The following is a 6,424-nucleotide window of genomic DNA, read 5'->3' as shown; positions in this document are numbered from 1 at the left end:
AAGGCGGAGCAACTACTGCAGTGTATATAAAGTAATTTTATACTTGCCAGTTGATCTTCCCTTGGGGGCTACTGTAGTTTTTATAAATAGCTTGCTGACTTCGAAGAAACGTAGTTCTGTTCTTAGGAACTCATCTGGAAAGGGGATTTCTTTGGGGATATGGAGACCATGTGTGGAATTTCAGCTGCAGGAAAAATTCTGGGATCTAGACAAAGAAATATTGGGTGGTTTCAAATTGAGAGTCCGTTTGTGAAAAATTGGTTTGCTCTTAATAGCCACGTTTTGTTTGTAGAACCTAATATATTGTGGACTCACGTCCCCGGTCTGGAGTTTTCCGACGCCTGGGGACCTGCAAACACAGATTGGGACCGCTGGTCGTATTATCCTTGTCAAACATGCTGATTGGAAGTTGTATATTCTTGATTTATTAAAAATGAGTGAATGCTGTTTATTACTTAAAAATGAGCAATTTGTTCAGTTTACTAAATTTTTCATGGCATGAAGTTCGTGGAGTAAAAATAACAGAAAGGTCCCTTGGGAAAGACTTGTGCTGGTTTGTAGTCTGACCTGTACAATTGTCATATTATGAGATGTTACTTCTAAAAATTTTTATTGACTGATGTAATATATTAATTTGTAAAGCTTAAGAACATAAACTATTTAACTGAATTTAACTGGTTTTGAAAAATGAGCTGTAATTGACATGTTATATTGGTTTCAGGCCTACAACAAAATGATTGGGTATTTGCATGTATTGTGAAGTGATCACCACAGAAAATCCAGTTAATATCCATTCACCACACATAACTACAGATTTTTTCTTGTGATGAGCACTTTTAGTATTTACTTTCTTGCTGTCAAATACGTGACATGGTATTATTACCTGCTGTCACCATGCTGTGCATCACATCCGGACTGACATATTTTATAACCGGAAGTTTGTGCCTTTTAACTGATTTTACCCACTTCTGAATGTTGCTCTATAGTGAATATCAAAGTTTGAAATACTTTTTAATCCTGCCTGAAAATTTTTGATTAAATATGGAAGTGGTTTTACGATATTTCTCTGACGAGAGTATGTGTGGAAGCTGATATATCTTTTATGTATTAATTTCCTAAGTTTAATGGATGTGTGATACTGAATTCATAGTTCTCAAAATACGTTTTTATTGTACTTGGCTTAAAAGATATCCAAAATAAGCTTTGCTATTTTCAGGGCCTGTATTATTATTTTCTTTCTTTGTTTCTTTTTACTTTTCTCTTTCCTTTTTTCCTTGAAGACGCAAAGGGAGGTCATGGTTAGACTAGCAGCAGATGCTTTAAAATCTCTGAACACATAGTGCACTTCACCCTCAATTGCTCCACATCAGTTTAGAAACACTGAAGCTGTTATTGAAGACTGAATTTTATATGAATTAATTTTGAAAATTTAAAACAAATATTAAATGAATAATTGTAGAATTGCCCTGGTTTATAGTGCAATTTAATTTTAAGCAAGGTGTACTTATCACAAACTATTTATTTACTTATTTGTTTACTGTTATTGTTCAAGTACAGTTGTCTCCATTTTCCTGCCACCGCTCCCCCTCACCCCAGCCATCCCTACTCCCCACCTTGAATCCTACCCCTCTTACTTATCACAAACGTAAATAGCTAAAATATACCGATAAGTTTCTTGTTCTAGCAATTTATATTTATTTTCTTAATGATGGTGGTTTTAAAATTTGTAACATAAATTCTTCCTACACAAGTTAAATTTACTTTCTTATTTAATCTATAGTTGAAGGAAAAGTAACTGAGCTATTTGCATTTTCTGTGCTCTACTTTCCCCGTGTGTGAAGGCTGCCATGAAGTTGTCTAGCTCTCTTCGCTTCGAACCCCATGCTTCCTTGTCTAACAGCCTTAGTGAGGATCCTGAAATGATAAAAGTTAATACGATGCTCTACTATAGTCCTCTTGTAAAAAGAAAGCAAAAATTATATGATAATAATTTATTTTTTATAAAAAGTTTTAACAAAAGCATTTAAAAATGGCATGAATTTCTGTATGGAAATGCTTGGGCATGACCATACCAGGAATAATAAAATAGTTGGAGTCTTGTACATAGCTACAAGTGCAGGCTTAAAAAAAAATTGCCATATCAGCGATGCAAAAACAAGTGGTGTTGAGATTGTGAATGCAAGTTTTTTTTTAATTTTTAAAATTTATTTATCTTTAGAGGGGAAGGGAAGGAGAGAGGGAGAGAAATATTAATGTATGGTTGCCTCTCGTGTGTCCCTCACTGGGAACTGGCCTGCAACCCAGGCATGTGTTCTGGCTGGGAATCGAACCATGATCCTCTGGTTCACGGGCACTGCGCTCAATCCACTGAGCTACACCAACCAGGGCCATGAATGCAAGTTTTTGATAGGGTGAATCACTTTTGACAAGGTTCTGAACAGAAAAAATTCTTAATTTGCATAGCTGTGTTCTTGAAAACTTCTGTGTGTATTAAATATCTTTAGTATTATGTGTTTCTATAAAATGGAGTAAGGTTCTATATTCAGATAATTATAAATGTATTTTTCACTCTCATGAGTCTCTGCTCATGCATTCAAAGTCTCGAGGGACCCAATAATAGTCTCTGAGGTTCTTCTCTGTGTTGCAGTAAACATGGCCAACCTCTTTTCAGCCCATGAAAAGCAAATAATATTTGCTAGCCATCATGCAAGCCAAAAATGTAATCACTAACTTTCAAAAAGCCCAGCCCTAGGTCATTCTCTTGAGAACCCCTGCTCAAGGCTAAACTCTTAAAGTTAGGGTCTGTTTTCTAATGCATCAGAGTTTTTATCCCCTCTCTGTAGAATAGCTACTTTTTCCTATTTCATATGTTAATATAGTCAATAGGTATAGAATCTTCATATTCACTTATTTCAGAATAAGGTTAATATCTATCGAATGGTATAGACTCTAATAATCTCCATGTAACAATAAATTTTTAAGCAAATCACTAGTTGCTAATGAATTGTTGTGGGTGACTACCAGAGAGAGTTCCTCTCCTGTGAAAGGAATCTCACTTCATGTGAAGATGGAGCATTCTATTTTAAAAGATGCAGGGGTATGATAATACCACCAAACTTTTATAGAGCACTTACCTAACAGTTTTGTTGCTTGCTTATTTTTAAGTTGGCTAACCCTCTGATGAAGCAGGCATTGGTAATATCTTCATTTTACAAAGGAAAAGTAAGAGACAGAGAGAGGTCAATGACCTTGCTCAAGGCCACAGAACTCTGAGGTGGTAGGGCCAGGACTTAGACTCCGGTTTTTCTGACTCTGCAGCAGTTCCTGATAAGTCGCGATGGTGTTCAGATGAACCTTTCAAAGTGGATCCTCACTGTTGAAATGTGTCTGGTACAGACCCTCAGAGAAGCTCTCCTAATTTCCTTTCTGATAATGTTTATCTGTGATTCCCTTTATTTCCCCTCCTTTTTAGTCAGGGAGATGTATGGGATATAAAAGTGAAGTATACACAGAAACCTACTTGGTGTTATTTAAGTGTCAAGATGGCAATGAGAAATGGATGGGGCCTGAGGGCCTCAAGCTTGCCAACATCCCGATGCTCATCAGTGATGATGAGCAAGTGAGCTTACTCTGCCTGTGTGGTCTACAATGGTAGAAAGTATGGAAATACTGCTATATTTTCTACCTAACAAAATTAGGAATAATATAACCCAGAAGGCAAAAGACAATGCTTATTTTTTTTCAACCCTCGCATCTTCAACTGATGGGACAACAAAGTTTTCATTTTTCTGGTGCCCAGTACCAGTGAAGAAGAGTTTACATGACTGCCAGCTGTGGTGATACCTTTGGGATTGCTAGACAGACAGTGCCTCCTACTCTCCTGTGTGTCGTCCTTCTCAGGATTAATAAAGTGACTTAAAATAAATAAGGTATATGCACAGATCAAACGAGTTCTTGTTCTTGACTAAAATAATCAGATTTTAACTTGCATTTAAAATGTAGACAGGCTCCCCATTAAAAATAGCATTTGGTTGCAGTGCTGAAGCAGCCTCATCCAGTTTTCTGCTAAAAGACTAGTGAAGACCTAGAAACAAACAAACACAGTAACAGAGGAACAAAGTCTGACACTGAATTGCTTGAAAATTTAATGCTTTTTTCCCCGCCTACAAGGGATTGGACTGGGAAATACAGGATTGTTTCATGAAACGACTAACCCGGCCAGTCCAACACCATGATCTTTCAACAGTAAGAAGATGGGGCAGCAATCCCTCCAATGCAGGGGCGATGTTTTTCTGAGGATGCTGTTGTGGTTACCATCACTTATGCCTTCATCATCTCATGTCTTTTCCCATCTGTCTGGCAGCTGCAAGAGCATAGAAAGCAGCAAGTGCATGAAACAGTGGGAGAGTTGGAGGCACTAACTACTCCATCCTAGGGGAGCAGGTCACCTCAGGTAGAGGGATCGAGGTGGGAATGGAGAACTGAAGTGCAGGCATTTCAGTCTTCAGGTGATTCTTTCCAGACCAGCGGTAGTTAAGGAGGAGGTTCCCTTGCAATCCAGAAGGTCAGCTTTAAATGAACTGAAGTTACTGGGAATTAGGCCTGCTATACTTTATGTTTAACTGTATTCCTGCTACAGGATAGAAAAGGGATTTCTTTTAAAAATATTTTATTTATTAGTTTTTATTGTATTTTCCATTACCATGTATCTTCCTGTACCTTTTTCCACCCCCAGCAACCCCACAAGCACCACACTGTTGTCCATGTCCATGAATTTTTTCTTTCTTTCATTTTTGCTCAATCCCTCCACCAATGGTGTATTTCACAGAACTAGAAGAAATATTTCAAAAATGTTTGTTGCTATATGGAACCACAGACGGCCCCACATAGCAACAGAGATCCTAAGAAAGAAGAATGAAATTGGAGGAATCATGCTACCTAATATCAAACTATACTACGAGGCCATAGTAATCAAAACAGCATGGTACTGGCATAAAAACAGACACATAGATCAATGGAACATAATAGAGAACCCAGAAATAAACCTACACCTTTATAGTCAATTAATATTTGACAGAGAAAGCAAGCACATACACTGGGCTAAAGATAGTTTATTCAATAAATGGTGTTGGGAAAATTGGACAGATATGTGCAGAAATATGAAACTAGACCACTTTCTTAACCACACACAAGAATAAATTCAAAATGGATTAAAGACTTAAATGTTAGCCATAGTTGGTACAGCTCAGTGGATTGAGTGCCGGCCTGCAAACCCAAGTGTTGCTGGTTCAATTCCCAGTCAGAGTACATGCCTAGGTAGCGGGCCAGGTCCTTAGCAGGGGGCATGTGAGAGGCAACCATACATTGAGGTTTTTTTTTAACTCTCTTTCTCCCTTCCCCTCTGTCTAAAAATAAATAAATAAGTTAAAAAAGTCTTAAATGCTAGCTCTGAAACCATAAAAATCCTAGAAGAAAACATAGGCAGCAAAGTCTCAGACACTGCTCATAGCAATATTTTATCAGGTATAACTAATTAGGCCATGGAAACAAAAGATAAAAATAAATGGGACTAAAGCAAACTAAAAAGTTTTTGCATAGTGAAGGAAAACATCAACAAAATAAAAAGACAACCTACAGAATGGGGGACCATATTTGCCTGTATATCTGGTAAGGAGTTAATATCCAAAATTTATAAAGAACTTGTAAACCTCAACACCAAAAAAAGCCCCAAACAACCCAATTAAAAATGGGCAAAGGATCTGAATATACACTTCTCCAAATCAGACCTACAAATGGTCAATATACATATGAAAAGATGCTAACCCTCACTAATTACCAGAGAAATGCAAATTAAAACCACAATGTGTCAGCTCACACCTGTCAGAATGGCTATCATCAATAAATCCACAAACAACAGGTGCTGGTGAGGCTGTGGAGAAAGGGGAGCCCTTTTGCACTGTCGGTGGGAATGCAGACTGGTGCAGCCACTGTGGAAAGCAGTATAGAGATACCTGAACAATTAAATATGAACCTGCTTGACCCAGCAATCTCACTTCTGGGAATATATTCAAAGGAACCCAAAACACTAAGTTGAAAGAACATAAGCACCCCTATGTTCATTGCAGTGTTGTTTACAATCACCAAGACATGGAAGGAGCCCAAGTGTCCATCAGTGGATGAATGGATAAAACAACTATGGGACATTTACACAATGGAAGACTACTAGGCCATAAAAAAGAAGAAAATTTTACCCTTTGTGGAAATGTGGATGGATCTGGAGAACATTATGCTAGGTGAAATAAGGCTTCCAGAGAAAGACAAATGCTATGATTTCACTCAACAAGAGAAACAGAAACAGACTCACAGATAAAGAGTGGGACGTCAGCTAAGAGTTGAGGAAGGTTGTGGGGGTGGGGGATTGAGC

This window comes from Sturnira hondurensis, unplaced genomic scaffold (genome assembly GCF_014824575.4).
Source record: "Sturnira hondurensis isolate 20B ecotype Veracruz unplaced genomic scaffold, ASM1482457v3 Scaffold0004998, whole genome shotgun sequence".
Lineage (NCBI taxonomy): Eukaryota > Metazoa > Chordata > Mammalia > Chiroptera > Phyllostomidae > Sturnira > Sturnira hondurensis.
This window is presented reverse-complemented; position numbering follows the sequence as displayed.